At 45.8% G+C, this 16,506-nt stretch overlaps 1 protein-coding gene across 5 annotated transcripts in view; it reads right to left on the bottom strand.

Annotated features, from left to right (window-relative positions):
- Positions 1-14,545, bottom strand: part of Mamld1 (mastermind-like domain containing 1) — a 106,021-nt gene extending 91,476 nt beyond the window's left edge. For 3 of the 5 annotated variants that reach the window (XR_001782752.2, XM_011247622.3, XM_017318531.2), the window contains exon 1: positions 14,232-14,545. The gene's annotated coding sequence lies outside the window, so the exon portion shown is untranslated. The remainder of the gene's footprint in view (positions 1-14,231) is intronic. The other 2 variants (NM_001081354.2, NM_001256048.1) reach the window with 1 other exon arrangement.
- Between the last annotated feature and the right edge of the window lie 1,961 nt (positions 14,546-16,506).

Here is a 16,506-nt window from a genome sequence, read left to right as displayed (position 1 = left end):
CACACCTCTTAAAGAATTAACAAAGTTAGAGAAAGCAAAAAGAATCCAATCAGAGGCAAACGAAATCCTGGGATTTTGTTGTTATTTCATTTTGGGGTTTTGCAAGAGAATGTCTTTGTTTTAATATATTTTAAAGTATTTGGGGGGATAAACGAACCTTATGTCCATTATTAGCTCTCGCAATTCAGAGAAAGAAGTATGTGTGTGAGCATGTTGAGGGGTGTATGTGTTATGTTTGTAGAGGATGGTTGATAAAACAAAGAAAATATGGGAAAATATTAATATTTGAGAAACAGAGTGACCTTCTGAGAGGGAAGAGACAGACCTAGCTCAGGTAGATTTGTTTACAGTGATGAATTGTACAGACATAAGCTTAAAAAAAGAACCTTATAAAGTGTTATTTTACCTTGTTAACAGGCGTCTTCATAGCCGTGGGTTAGCAATGCTGAAACGACTTTCTGTGTACTCTAGGATTTAGTGAGTAAATATATTATGGATAACAGCAGCGATTTCTCACTGTTTACAAAGGGAATTATAAAAATCGAAAGAGGAAAGGCAGAATGAACTTTGGTATGGGATTGGAATTTAGAGGAACGAGTGTGAACTTGAAATTCCTAGACAGATGGAGAGATAAACAGGCTTTACTGAAATAATAAAGACAAAAGTTATAAATGATTTGATTGTTATAACCTCTTAACCTAGCTGACTTGGATGCCTGTAGGAATGACCATTCACTATCTGCATCAAGGGGTCTAAGTACTACTGTCCATTTAAAGAAATGAAGGCAATGCTCAGATGATTAATAACAATTAGACAAAAAGACTTAGGAGCCAGTTTAAAGAACCCAAACTGGAGCATTCTGAGAAGCAAAATAAATATGGGTAATAAAGGATCATAACTCACTACTTAGGATAAAATGTACAATTATAATATCAATAAATACATAAATAAATATACTTACTTATTATATGGGAAGGGAAGGTCTTTCTTACAGTAGAAAGCAAAACAATAAATATAGAAAACATTCCTGGAATCAGAAGTTCACTATTTGGCAGGCATCACAGTAAACTTTCCTCAGGCATGGCCATCTAGTGATGTTAAACTAGTGAGGAAAAGGAAGAGCAGGAATAAGATAGCAGCATAGTCTTGACTGTCTTCCTCCCACTAAGATACTTTACTGCAAGGTGCAGCAATAGTGCTTTGAGAGTGGAGGTACCAGGAAGATATGAGCTTGACCAAGTTACCAAAGTGACTATCACCAACAATGACAGCCAGCAACCTTATGTGCTCCCCCTGATGTAGTGCACTGAGGGGACACATCATTACTTTTGTGTGGCTGACTCCTGACAGAAATCACACAATCCAAATCTAACCAGGAGGAAACAGCAGACAACAAACCAAAATTAAGGGACATTCTGTGAAATAAGCAGTCTGTACTGTTCAAACACATCAACGCTTTAAAACACAAAACCAAGCTGAGATTTTGTCCCAGACTAAAGGAGACTGAAGTCGCAGCAAATTGCACCTCATCATAGTAGATTTTCTTAATGCTTTAAAGGGCTAGGAAAACTGGAAAAATCTGTTTTTTTTTTAACTTCCACAAAAATATTTTTGTTTCATGGTTCTGGAAGTGGGAGGAACCCTAGCAGACTAACTTGTGGTAAGAATTTGACTCTGGGTTTACATATAGCAGTCTACATGTATGTTCATATGGAAGAAGATGCCAAATGGTTTGATTGTGCCTGTTTTATATAAGGATACCAAGACAATTCACGATGATTCTACCATTATGACCTAATCATGTCTCAAACATTGCATTCCTAATACTACCATACAACTTTAGGGATTGATATTTCAACATATGAATTTTGAGGGGGATATAAATGCAAGCATTTAATTCACAGAATGAATGGAATGATTGTTGTATCTAAAAAGTCTCTAAGAACAAGGTGTGTCCTCTTACATCCTATGGTGCCATCCTATAATCCTAGCAACTCTACGTAAGGGTTTAACCTACAAAATTATAACAAGGCTTCCAGATTGCATCCTTGAGAAAGGTTAGTAGCAATGTTAGAGTCCTGATTTTGACACACATCCTGTGTTTCTGCATAGGAACATCTTTTGGCTTTAGGAACTATATACTGAAGCATCTTGGGGGACAATAGAGCACTGTGTTTATAATTTGTTCTCACACAAATTTGAGAAAGAAATTTGTGTATGTGTGATTTGTCTGTATGAGGTAGATAAAAATACAAAGAAAATGTGGCAAAGGTATTCAGAAATTATTGGGACTGTTCTTTTATGTTTGTGGATGTAACCTGTGTGACGTAGGAATTTACACATGACAGTCAAGTCCACTATCTAGATGATGGTGTTGATGGTGATTAAGAAAGTCTGAATTCAGTGGAGGTGTGGGTGAAGAATAACATATGCAAACATGTCCCCCGTGGAGCTTTCCTGTCAGTCTGGCTCCTGTGCTTGGTGGCCTTCAGGGTCTGTGCTGAAGCTCATCTTCCAGGCTCCAGGGTGGACACATGCTAATATCTTCCCAGCCTTCCTGGCCCTTGTCACCGCTCTGTCCATGCATACTTGAAAGTATCTGAGTGTCCACAAGCAGATGTGGGGTTTCTGTCCAATAACAACATTCAGAGTTATAGGTCACACACACACACACGTTTTTCTTTGCAATATTTGAAATATTGGCACTGTGCTTGATTGTACAAGAGTTGTACAAGAAAACAGATCTCTAAGACCAGTCTCTTCCTTAGTCTCCCCATGACCTTTCTTGAATGTAACATGTTGTATTTATTGCTTTGTGCCCAACTGGAACCCAAAGCCACCAGGGAGACTAGTGCAGGGGTTCCTTACTCACCACCTGGTTCCTAAAGGCTCCTGGGTGGCTTTGTATGCGTGTGGCTGGCTGTGTGTGGTACGAGCCAAACCTGCTCACTGAAGCAGTGCTCAAGCCTGTCAATTTAAAGATGAATTTTGTGTCTCCCCCTTTTGTGTTTCACTGTGTCATATCAGTTTAAAAAAAAATAAAATTTGGAATTGTTTAAAAAAAAAGAAAGTCTGCATTCATGTCAAATAAAAAAATATAAAAATCTTTCAAATGACCAGTTGATGCCACAAAGACAAGGTCTAGAGAGCAAAGAGTAAAGACCTTTGTGTTCATGCTCAGAACATGTTTCAAGTTGATAGATGACTGTCTAAGAAGCCAGAGGACAGGCGTTTCCAGGTACACGTTGGCATGCAGAAAACAGCAACTGCCATTTGGATAGCTTTCAAATCAAAACTGAACAAAGGAGTCACTACTACTGCTCCTTAAAGTCCTGACTAGTTTGTCAGATGCCAGTTACTCTGTTGAACATTCTTCAAACCCACTCAATATAGGCAGAAAGCCTGAGAACCAGAGAACTGCATTCAGGTAGAGAAATTTGGGAGAGAATGAGGAAAAGATGAATGCATGAAGAACAAACAGATGTATGAAAATGAAGATGTGAAAGGCCATGAAATATTCACGGTGAAATACCCTATGCAAATTAATAAGTAGTGAATTAATATGCTAAACAATTTCAAACCACCCAGTAAAGAATCACCCTATAAAGTGCAGTTTATAAGAGACATTCTAAAATGAGAGCATCTAAACTTAAGTGTGTTCTCTAATAAGCTTGTCAACTAGCAGTGTGTGGTTATTAAAGATGTAAAATCTAGCTAGTCCAAAATGACTTGTGCTGTGAAGGTAAAACATATTAGAATCTAAAGACAGAATAATAAGAGTATAGAACATCTTGTTAATTATGTGTTGATTTCATGCAGAATAGTTTACATACAGAGTGTTAAATAAAAACACATCATTCAAACAAATCCAATCTGCTTATTTTATGTTATTGCAGCTTAAATTATTTCTATTAGATAGCACTCTGGTTTTGAAATTTTGTTCAGTTCCTCCTCACCAAGATCTGTGTCCATCCTATTGAACACCTCATCCTCCCTTGGTACTTGTTAACTCCCTTGATTTATTTTCCTTCAAGGCACTTGTCATCTCAGATACTATACATCTTACTTAATTTTTCTATCACTGTCTCCATTATTGAACAATTTTTATAGTTATTTTTCTGCTTTGTTCGCTTTTGTATCCCAGACATGTCATTCATTTGTATCTTTATTTTCACAATGGGTATTAAATGCTTCATATTATATCTATCCATCCCTCCATATCCCCTATAATGCCTTGTACATAGTAGACTTATAAAAATCTTTGTTGAATCCATTTTTCTAAATAGCTTTTGAGCAGTTCTCCAATTGATTATATTAGCATATACTCCAGTCTCATACCATACCCTTCTTCTTTTTTGTCCTAATGAGAGCAGAGAGACAGCCCAAAGGCAGTCCCACTGAGGAAGAGGAGAGAACAACACATGTTTCCTAAAAGTTAGTTATGAGGAGTTCAGGAAATAGAGGCATTGCATACTTAAAAATATAGTCATTCAGCTATTGACCTACCTCTTGCAGAAACACCATTGGATGTTGCCTATAGAAATAACAAAATGTGGGCCTGGAGTAATGGCTCAGTGGATATTGGCTAAATAAGTATGAGGACATAAGTTTGGATCCCAAGCACTCACAGAAAAACATGTTTGTAACTCTTGTGGAAACAGAGCATTTCCCGTCTCAACATCAGCTTTTTGAGTCAGAGTTCCTCACTGAACATGGCACTCAAGGTGGTGAGTGATGAATGAAGACAGCTGATATTGACCCCAGGCTTTCATACTAGCCTAGGTATGTGTATGTATCCACTTGCATATGGACACACACACACACACACACACACACACACACACACACAAATATTGACAGGCCATATCCTCCAAGTAGGGGGATCCAACTTAACAAGAAAAGAAATCTCCAGATTCTCCCTCAGTGTAGTGATAGACTGATAAGGCACAGAGAGAACAGGGTCAAGCCCAGGGCCCCAAGATGAGATTAGAAGCTTGCACAGGATTTCCCCACCAAGACCAGAGTCCAGACTCTACCCTCTACCTAGTCTATAAGGGATGATGTGGGGGCTGGAGTGGGAAGAAAGCATCTTGGAGCTTGTGTCAGAGTACAGATGAGATGGGTAGACTTTGTAAGCCCCTCATGAACTATAGGTGGACAACACAGTTACATGATTCAAAAAACAAACAAATGAAGGCTGAGCACTCTGGGTGCAAACAGTTGAGAAACTAAAAGCTTCTTTTAGACAAGACAAACTGTTACTCATTACAAAAATAAGGGTGGGGTTGCTTAGGGTTGTTTTTTCTTTCTCTAATGAAAATTAGAAAACATGAAGTCAAACTTAAAACAGCCATCTGTTTAAAATGAAATAATTTCAAATAACAAGCCCCCAAGGACCACCCCCCATTATTCATAAAATCTGTTTTATTTGAAATTGGGCATTGGTACAAGACCAACAAAATTCAATATTTACTGTTGACTGAGAACAACTCATGGGTGTTAGGGGAAGAGGTGAGGGATAAAATTTTCTTCCTTATAAGCTACTGTCTGATAGCTAGAAATAAAAATCTCTCAGTTCTCTATTCTGCCAACTGCAGGCCCACATGTAACTAGGGGTCAAAATGTTTCTTCTGATGGTATTTAACTATGTGGTGGGATGCAAGATGGGGCTCCCGAGGCCTGAGCTGGTTTAGTGTCTAGTAACTTTCTGGGGAGCCCTTGGCATGTAAGACTTGTCTTCAGCTCCAGCACCCTCATGTGAAAATGAGAGGTCTTCAAGGAAATTTCTTCCTTTTCTGTTCTTTTCTCATATAAAAAGAAGTGCCAATATTTTATCTTTAACCATACTTCTAGAACTGCTTCCCTTTAGTGAACAGTCTCTATGACCTCCAACCCCATTCAAAATAAAACCCCTGTGCATTCAAGTCTTCGGCAATGTAAAATGATGGATCATTATGCATCACTCTCAGACATTTCAAGCAGCTTATATTTTAATGCATGGTCCAATTGTAGAATGCCAGGGCTTGAGGATGGTCCTGGATTCCCTTAGTTCAGACCTTTGTTGTAATGATAAGGAAACTGAAGCCTAGAAAGGGGAAGGGACAGGCCCAAAGAGTCTTTAGTTGGAATCAGAGATGAGCCTACAGCACAGATGGGTGAGTGTTCTTCCCTCATTATTCTGGGGGTTTCTCCCAGTCTCAAGAATGTGCTCTCAGACCAGTGAATTTTTTGAAGGGCAATGGTCAACTGCCACACTTTATGATTAATACATCACAATTGTTTTGTTTGATTATATGATGTCTCCAGTTGCTAGGTAGGCTCTGCTTTCAAGTAGCTGGCATGATTCCTCCCCTTCCAGATTAATAATGAAAGCAAGGCTGAGACACTGTGCCCAAGGATGGGAATCTAAGGCACTCTGCACCACAATACAGTAACCATCCTCATATTTTATATGTTCTTTACTTAGCCATCCTTGACAAATCTGGTATGTTTAAGAAAAGATAGAATGGGCAGGGGCACATCCAACAGTGACTAGGAGGAGGGTAAGGAAACTGGAGACTCCATGAGTTTCATCTTGGACCTGATTGAGCCCCATAGCTGGCTTTTAGGAGGCTCACCTTGTATTATTAGTGGGTAGAAAAGGACCCCTGGGCTGCCCTGCTGCTCAAGACCCGACTCTTGCTCCAAAGAGAACACCTAGAAAATATACAGGCAGCTTCTGTTACTCCCTAGGGGTGTTTAGTTCCCAATGGGATTACTACTGTAGTGACACTCTTTGATACTGCCAACGGCTTACTTTGAGGGTTGTGACTACAACTAACACAATCAAGCTCTTTATTCCATGGCTGGGGCATCTCTAGAAAGAACCATATTGTTCACTTTAATTCCAATGTCAGCACAACTATTTTAACACCAAGTGGGTCAGATTTGACTCCAAATCCCTGAAATTAATTTTAGAGTGGCAGTGAAATAAAATAGCATACTTTGAGCTTTGTTGTAACATGTTCATGCAACACACAGCAAAGAAAATGTAGTAATTAGAGGTTAAATTAATCCTTGACAGACATGCAGCTTAGAAACATTGTGCCCTCCTCCGAAAACCTAGCATAATGCATGCCAGTCTTTCAGAATCAGACTCACAAAGCATGTGATGTTGGCAATTACACCAAAACTACCGTCCCATTTTGAATTCCAAGGTCAGTGCTGGAACTTCCAGAGCCAGATATTAACATTGCAAACTCCCTGAGAATGAAACCCAAACAAGGTTCTGCAAATGCCAGCTAAGACCACCCAGCAAAGCTTTCCATAGCACTGGCTTCCCAACTGGACTCCAGGGTAAAATATTATCCCTTTAGAGGCCCTGTGGCCAGGCCTATGATGGATCATTAACTTGTAGCTTCCTCTCTAGCTTGTTCCAGTCTTGCATCTGTGCTGTCCATCCTGATCGCACTGAGAACAGCACACACAGATACAGGGTAGATTACCATACAGCACAATGCACAACACTCCTCTTCTATACCTTGCATCTCTGCTCACTGCTTTTGATCTGCCCTGAAAAAAATACCTGTCTACTAAAACTTCTGAGCAAAAGGCATCTTCTTGACATGCCCGAGAACTGGAGGACAGATTTATGTCCCGCCCCCCCCCCCCCAGCAGCCTTTCTATAGCTTCCTGGAAATGTTGGGCAGCTCTCTGGGCCTCAGTCTTTTCTGGGGTTTACCTTCCATCATTTAGGTATAGTGACAATGGTCTGCTTGCTAATTGGGGCCATCAGAGAGGCAAGCAGACTTGTGGTCCCAATCTCCTTTGCAATTGAGGTGCCAGTGTGCCACTGGAAGAAGCAGATAGTGTTTTGTTTTTTTTTTTGTCAGACTGAAATCCTAGGGAAAATTAGGAATGGATGACATATGGGGTAGCAGTGTGGGGCTTGGTCCAATTGAACAGAACACTCTGGATTCCCCAAAGAACTGCACTTTATTGCCATGTCTTTAGTCGTTAAAAGCCCACACTCCCCTCCCCAGATAGGAAACACAAGCCAGGGCCAGCAGACTCTTCTAACCCAGAAGCCATTTCACTCAGTAGCTTTGGCCCTTGAGCTTGATCTCTTCTAAAAGCAGCAGAAAGGTATCCCTATAGTCTAGTATCCAGAAACTCCCACAGACAGAAGAGAAAAATACAGTGGCTGATTGGGCAGAACAGATAGCAGTTTACCTAGAGAAAGTAAGGAACTACAGGGAGACTGGGGCTCAGACTTCACAGTACAGAAAGAATCACGGGCAAAATCAAGATTAAAAGACAGAGTCAGGTGAACTTTCTCCAGGGCCAGGTAAGGTCCTTGTGTTATGGACTATAGTGGGGTAAACAGTAGGGATGTCTAAAGTTTGAGGCAAAGAGAGAAGGTCGAAAATGTGTATCTGGATAAGGAAAGTTCCACAAATTTTGCAAAGAGCTTTTTGCCCTCTTTTGCCCAAGACCTCCTTAGATTGTGTCCCTGGAAGCCTTTACTCTGGGGAGTTCAATGCCTTTGGTCCGGTTTCTTTCCCCGGGGGACTCTTAGATTGTAACATGTCCAGTTGTTTGGAAATCAGGGAGGTCATATTTTAGGAGAAAACCTGAGGCTCCGAGGAAACCAAGGAAGCTCAGGAAAGAGGGCAGAGGAGAGAAAAACTGGACAGGAGAGAGGGCAGATAAGAAGCTCAACTCTTACTTCCACCTGCTTTCGTTGGATACATGCTCCAAGACTAACAGCTCCGGGCTGGTAACTGAAAGCAGGACCCCACAGGATGTATATGAATATGGTATAATGTGCCCTTTCTCACCTTGGTGGGGAACTCCTTGACTAACAGCCTCCAGCTCCAGGAGGCCTTTTCCTCTTCCTTTGCTACATTTATAGCCAGAACAATGGCACAGCACAAGCAACGAGTAACAAACATATACCAGAACATTCCATTCAAAGTCCTAAAGATAGTTAAGGATTTGCTGTCTAAAAATTTAAAAATCAAACCGATTCCAAGTAATCTTTGCAAGGCTTCTTTCCTGCTGTCTACTTGACTGGTGCTGCCTAGGGCTGCCCTTGTGGTGGTGGTGGTGGTGGTGGTGGTGGTGGTGGTGGTGGTGGTGGTGGAAGATGGGAATGGGTTTATTGTACTGAACCATAATAAACAGCTCCTGTTCCTCCATCATTTATCTCCCTCATCGGTGACATCTGGGTTTGTCTATCCACACTCTCAGCATTCTATCTGCTCCAACAAACAGTCAGCCTTTTTTGGCTTGGATAAGGAGAGTTTTTTTAGTTACATCCATTATATGTGTATCAACATTTATGGCAGCAAGATAATTGCCAAAGAACTGAGAGAATAAAAGGTATTTCTTCATTATGTCCACCCTTACCCATTTAAAAAAAAAAGTCAATATTAATGTTAAGAAGGACAGTGGCAGATTCTTGCACTCTTGCTGAGTCTTTAAAGTAGGAAATGTGTTCTTTAGAAACATTCCTTGGAACTGGAGGGTTAAGAAAAGGTTCAGCATCGAGTTCCGAATCCATATCCCAGTGGGTCCCATGTGTGTCTGTGGATAGTAGGCCTTTTTGTCCTTGTAACCTTTGCTAAATAACTGCAAGGCAGCAAATCTGCTCTATATTTAATGAGTCCTCTGGAAATATGCCAGTCTAATTTCAAAGAGTTTAGATCCTGTTATCTGTAGACCAGCCCAGTGATTAGGAGGCCTGCCATCAATAGGCCCCCAGAGGGTTGGATTAGGAGCACTGGACAAGAGGCACACTGGGCTGCCTCTCAGCCCCCTTGCCTATATAACTCTTGCTTAGAAGTTCACATTTGCAAAGACACAAGAGAGGGGACACTTCCCACTTTAATATTATTCTAATTGGCCTTCCGCCATATTTAATTCCCCTTTCCTCAATGCCTCTGAAAATCGTAGCTCCACTTCTTTATCCAAATCTCATTGTTTTCCCCAATGACAAGGCTGAACTTATGTGTCATTTTCCCAGAAAATGACCGTTTTGTTCACAAATCCCAATACTTCAGAACTGGAAGGCAATCAGATTCAGGGCTATGGTGGGAATACAAGGAGGGAGGACAAACTTGACCACGACCCCTCTGTTAATTAAGTGAAGATGGGTGTTTTTTAGGAAAAAAAATGTTTACCATCTTCTAGTCTGTCATATACTGTCACAGGGAAAGAAGAAGAAATCAAAATCGCTGAAACTGAAAATGTTTACTACATATGCAAAAGAAGCAGTCCACCTGCTGCCAGAAGAACCACTTGTTTACCATCAATGTTGGTCCACCTCACAACCCCAAACAGTAATACAGTTCCTGGGCACGATCCACTAACAGGTGCATTTTAAGCCTTTAGCTGGTCAAATTTAGAGTGGGAAAAAGACATGAAACATGCTGCTGGGTTTAAAAATGCCTTCTTCTTACTGAAAAGGATCAGCAACAACAAATCTCCTATGTTAATATGCAGTGAATGTATACCTCCCCACACCAACTCCAGCAACAGGCTATTTCCTGGTCGAGTCTAAAAATTCAATGACGTTCCTGTTTCAACCCACACATCTGTGTCACTGTCAGCGTCAGTGGCAGGAAAACAGACAAAGTCACCCTTTGCTAATGATTTCCTAACATGGAATTTCCTTGTATCTTCTAAAGCCTTTCTTCCAACGCCAAACTGCCCCCCCCAACACATTGTACTGAGGGAAAACTGAAAATGGTCATCACCGGAAGAGGATGGTTTTAAAGGAGATTTTGTAAGGAAGCTCTTCGACTCTTAAGATATTTTTAAAGAGACTAAAGGAAGCACTGCTAGTGTTTCCAACACCCGTAGGTACAAAGCAGATACATTTCTCCCAGGCACTCTCAGTTCCATCTCTTTCTTCCCAAATTCTACTATGGGCAACATTCTCACCGATACTAGAGGAAACATGCAGGCAGCCCTGAGAGCAAGAAAGAAACACTAGAGACCAGCAATAGCACAAAACAATATAGAAGCCCATCACTTTCCCCTCTAGAGAACATCCTATTTAATATGCTACCGGTCATCAGGAGAAAAGAGGGCTGTTACTTTAAGGGGACAAAGCTGATTAGCTGCTCTAGCTGGCAGCAAACAGCTGGTCTGTCCGGCAGGTTCAAGGCCATTTCAGCTTCTCTCTTATGGAGGTACCATATGTTCCATCTCGCACATCAGCAGCTTTATTTTCCAATGATCGTGCTCCAGAAGAGATGCACAAAAGGGGGAGAAGGGTGAGCCAGAAGTTCACCCCTTGGTTACTTTTTTATGCTTTTACATGTATCTGGGGGGTGTGTATTCGTGTGTGTGTTGGGGTGCCACTTAATCTAGTACTCTAAAAACCAAAAGATGATCAGATAACACACTTATCAATAAACTCCACAGATGGGAGTTGAGCAGGAGAAAGATATGCAAAAAGGAATGAGCGCGGGCACACACACTCACAAAGACTTCAACATCAGATTAAAGGGGAATGGGGGAGGGGCAGAGTCGAGGAGGGATAAAGAGGAACTGGACTGCCCTAAGATCCACCAGCTTGAGTTAGGCCCCGCCCACTTCTTACTTGTAGCTTTTTTTTTTTTCTTATCAGTAGCCTTATCTTCGCAGAGGAACTTCAGGTGCAGAGAAGTGGACCATTTTGGAGAAGCCTGGAGGAGCAGGCTGACAGGATGTAAAAGGTTTCTTGGAACAACAGGCTTAAAATTGCACAGCGCAAGCCCTGTTTTCTCCCAAATTTGGTGGGTTGGGTCTGGGGGAGCAGGTGTAAGGGGCAGGGGCCAGTAAATCCTCAATCTAGCTGAAAACTGATGCTGGTGCGTTTTGGACACCCCTAGTTGCCAACACTGTGTATAGAGGCAACAGGCCAATGCATGGTCTAAGGCTGCTTTTGCATTCTCACTTCCAGTCCCAGACTACCCTAGAGGTGCCTCAAACAAAGGGCACCCTCATAGAGTTTCAATACTGTCCTGTGTGTGTGTGTGTGTGTGTGTGTGTGTGTGTGTGTGTGTGTGTGTGTGTGTGTTGGGGGTTGGGGGGATACGATAGTGGGGAGCAGGAAGGAAGAGGAATGTAGCTAGATTGCAAGGTGGTTAAAGCGTCAAGCCATTACCAGTGTCTCTGCCGCCTACAGGCGCGTCAGCCACCCTAGGTTTTTTGCCAGAGAGGGGAGCCCCAAAGCAAAGCGAAACCGAGGAAAGGGCGCCCCCTATGCCCAAGTCCTGCCATCACAAGAACCTGCGGCAGTTGCCCACCCCTCTGAGCGTTCGCCGCCTCCCGCCTGACTCCTGCCTGCTTACTGTGCAGCGGGCCAGACAGTCTTAGATGCAGGGATTTAGGGTGTCCAAGGCCGGCAGACCAAACGCATACAGAGCGTCAGAAACAAGAGCTTTCCGCGACTTCTCGGGTTCCTACAGAGAGACCTCAAAATACAGACCCCCCTCCTCCATTGCCTACACTAGCCCTCCTGTCCCGAGCGGCTTGAAGCTACTTGGAGGCTGCCTCCCCCGCCCTCTGCCTCTGAGTCCCTTTCCCCTTCCCTCTCTCCAGCCTCCTGGGAAACAAAGGGGCTTTTTATAAAGCGGATTGTTGGCGGCGGCGGTGGCGGGGGTGGGAAGGAGGGGGGAATCTATAAAGACAAGAAGAGGTGGGAGGGAGGGAAGGAAAGAAGCTGCGCGGCCTCCAGGGGCCCAGAGCAGTGGTGGCAGCCGGGAAGCCCTGGTGGGTGCATGGTAGACCCCACCCGGCCAGTGAGCACCAGAGTGAGAGCCTGCGCCTATCAAGAAACTGGGCCGAGCCACTGTGATGCTCCCATCTGCCCACCGCAGGCAGGGAACATGAGTAGCGGCCATGGCCCGGGGCCGATGGAGGCAACATGAATCCCGCGGGGGTCTTCTCTGGAAGACCGTGGCCCTTTCCCTAGCAAACTCTTTGAGAATTGCTGAGGGTTGCGGAGACTTTGCCTCTTTGTTACAGCACGACTGTCTCTCCTCCACAAGGCTCTTTCGCCCTCACAGACAATGTCCCGGAACCGGCCTTGGTCAGCTATCCGCAAAGGGAACATTTCGCTTGGGGACGGTACTCTAAGGGGTTCCTTCTGCTGCCAAACAACAAGGACAGGCTACCCCAGCAACTGGAATCCAATCTCCTCATGATCCCTAGCCACCCTGTGCCCCTGACCTCGCTCACACACCCACATTCTGGGTGCCGGACTCAGCCGCACCCAGCTGCAGGAGCCCAGCAGGGAGTGAATACCCCAGATTGGAGGCGCGTCTGTTTGCCCAGGTTCCGATGGCTTTAGGGCCGAGTTTTCAGTCTGGGTAATCCTATTAGTGTCCGCTCAGTCCGAATTTAATCACGGATCAGAATCAGACAGCACCGCTAGCTTTCCAGGCTTCGGACTCGCTGCATCAGGACGGAACCTGGCCAAGCCAAGTGGGCAAGAAAAGTATTTGGCGGCGCTCCGGGGGGCTTCCCACCCGCCCTAGGCAAAGCCTGGCGCCGGCTCTGCTGCTGAGAGAATGCCCGGGAGCCTAGAGCGCCAATTCCTGCGCAGGGGCTCTGGAAACGTTGGGTGGGAAATCAGCAGGGGTTGCCTCAGGCCCCTAGCTCTGCTCCAGGCTGCTTTCATGAGGAGGAGTTGGCAAGTGGGGTGGGGGAAGCACAGGGCAACACGCACACCCCATACTCTGCTCCGCAGCAGCAAATCAGTTTGGGGCGGGGGAATTCCTCATCCAGTACCCACTGCTGGACTCTGGAAGCTGGCATGAGAAGACAGTGTCTCTGATGGCACCTTGGGCAGTGAGCTAGTGGCCCAGGGGTGTGGGGATGGAGTAGGTGCCTCTTGATAGCCTAATGTAGCCCAGGAAGCCCGCGCAGCTTGCGCCCCTCTATACCTTTCCTTCCTGGAATGCAGCCGCCTCCGCCCAGTTTTGGATGCCCTCAGGGGCGCCTAAAAGAAGGCAGAGGCCAAAGACCCTGGGCATAGAGACCTGCGCTCACCCCAGTTAGGCCAGTCTGAGAGGGGGTTAGCCAATCCCCAGCACCAGGTGGGCCGTGTGTTCAGAGCAAACTTTGGGGTCTCCCATTTCATAGCATCCCAGGGCCCCGGATCCTAAAAGATGGAGACTATAATTGAGGACTATAAGTGCACCCTAGAGTCCCCCCACTGGAGCAGTCGGACTTCCCGCACCCGCCTTCACCCTTACCGTGTTGCGGAGCTCCAGCAGCAGCCAGGGCAGAGCCAGAGGGGCGGGCGGCCGCCGGCACGGGCAGCCTACCCAGGCGCCCGCCTAATGGCCCAGCCGGATTGAAGATCACCCCCTGGCTAGCGGCCGGTGCCCCCGCGCCCGCCCGCCGCCCGTCGCTTCAGCTCGCGGCCAAGTTCATGCTGGCGGCGCTGCAGTGGCGGCCTCAATCTGCTCGCTCCATTCCCACCGCCCGGCTCCGCGCCGCGCGCCCGGAAGGTGGAGTTTCGGGGGTTTAAGTTACTGATAGGCATTTCTCACTGCTGTGTCACTCGGGGAGGAGGAGACACGCACGCCGCACACTCACACACCCTCACACTCACGGCGACGAGCAGCTCTGGTCTTAAAGGAGAAGCTGCGCTGCCCTGCCTGCGACCCCACCAGCCTCGAGCCATGAAAGGCAGGGTTTTCAAACCAAGATGTAGCCACAAGCAGCCTAAGAACTGATCGCCCAAGGGACCTTCCAAATCCTCCAGACACTTTTTAATGAGGAAAGGAACACCAGGCTAGAAACGCAGTGACAGCCTCCTTTCTCTGTTATGGCTACTGATGCAGCTGGGAGAGACCAGAGAAGTGGAAAGAGTGAGGGTACAGTTATCTGGAAGGCTCCTTTGCAGGTGAAGGGTGGGTGGCTTGTACCAGCAAAGTCAAGTGGCTTGACTTGACTGTGCCCTGATGGGGAGAAACAACAGCAGAGTTAGAAAGGAATCCTAGTCATAAATGGACAGAGCCACCCGAGAGCCACAGAAGACCCTGCTGGGCTTGGCGGCAGGGGGGGGGGGGGGAGGAGAGCCATGTTCCCCAGTTTAACTTTTCCAATTAGCTTGGAAATGAAGCAAGCGGGTGGCTAGTGAGGGTTACTGATGTACAGAATAATGAGAGTGAGGAAAAGCCAGCACTTAGCTGTGATAAGGTGAAAGAATGTTCCAGATTGAAGACAGGATGAAAGACAACCAAGAGAAAAGTGACAAAGATAGATAGAAATGATGATGATGATGATGACGACGACGACAAGGACAGTGGTGGTGGTGGTGGTGAAGCAAGCAAAGAGGGAGGGAGACCCCTTCTCAAATATCAGCAGAGCTTGCTGCTGAAACCAGTGCTGCCAGCTCCCTCCTCTCCTTCAGGTAAGGGCACTCACCTGCAATGGGTGGCAGATGCACTGGCGGCTGGCGACTGGTCTCACTCTCCATGTAGGGAGGCAATATGTCTGTAGGCTCAGCAACAGCTCATACCTGGATGGTCAAACAAACCGACCAGCAGTGACTAGCCCAGGAGGGACCTAGCCTCTCAAAGGTCAGCTATTAACCTACATGTCACCGCCCCAACCCCGCTCCCCGCCCCCCACCCCCAGCGAACACGCGCCTTTTCCCTCCTTAGTGTTCCTATCCTTACCGCCCCCCTTCTCCCACCTCCTGTCCTTAGCTCAGAGGCTGGTTGTTGTCCTGGCTGCCAGTAAGATTATCCCGGAACTCAGAAGCGCTGGTCACAGTCTCTATTGACTCTTGCTTTCTCTGGGTCCAGGGCTAGGGAAGACCATGCTAGAGCTAGGCTGGACTAGCTGCTATGGTGGAGTTGATCACAGGACCATCACCTGTGGCTTTTGCAGAGCTGTGAGTTCCTTGTAAACTGCCCGGTGGATGGTGGACCAGTGCGTGCTCTTTACCTGCTCAGGCTGGAGTCTCTCTCTCTCTCCCTCTCCCTCTCCCTCTCCCTCTCCCTCTCCCTCTCCCTCTCCCTCTCCCTCTCCCTCTCCCTCTCCCTCTCCCTCTCCCTCTCCCTCTCCCTCTCCCTCTCCCTCTCCCTGTCCCTCCCCCCCCCTCTCTGTCCCTCCCTCCCTCCCTCTCCCCCTCTCCTCCCTGGTAGTAGGCTGCACCCCTTCTTTAAGGTACCTGACCCAGGCACGTTACTAACCTGAACTTTCCCTGGTGGTAGCTGCAGCCCTTGCTGCAGTAGCAGTAGGGGGATGTGTAACTACTCCCACAGTTCAGCTATCTGAGCTCCTGCAGGTACATGCCGCTTATTTGCCTGTTTGAGGGAGTCCAGGGCCATAAAAGGGTGGGGCTGCCACCCACTCAGCCCCTTCTTTCATCCCCTCCCTAGCCCAAAAACCTAGGCTGGAGGGAGGGGGATCAAAACTTCTAAAATCACAAAAAATCCCCTGGTGGGCTTCTTTGGTGCTACATAGCAGAGCTGTCTCTTCTAAGCTCTTAAGGAAGTTCAGTGGTGACCTAGC

The sequence above is a fragment of the Mus musculus genome, chromosome X (assembly GCF_000001635.26).
Source record: "Mus musculus strain C57BL/6J chromosome X, GRCm38.p6 C57BL/6J".
Classification (NCBI taxonomy): domain Eukaryota; kingdom Metazoa; phylum Chordata; class Mammalia; order Rodentia; family Muridae; genus Mus; species Mus musculus.
This window is presented reverse-complemented; position numbering and strand designations above follow the sequence as displayed.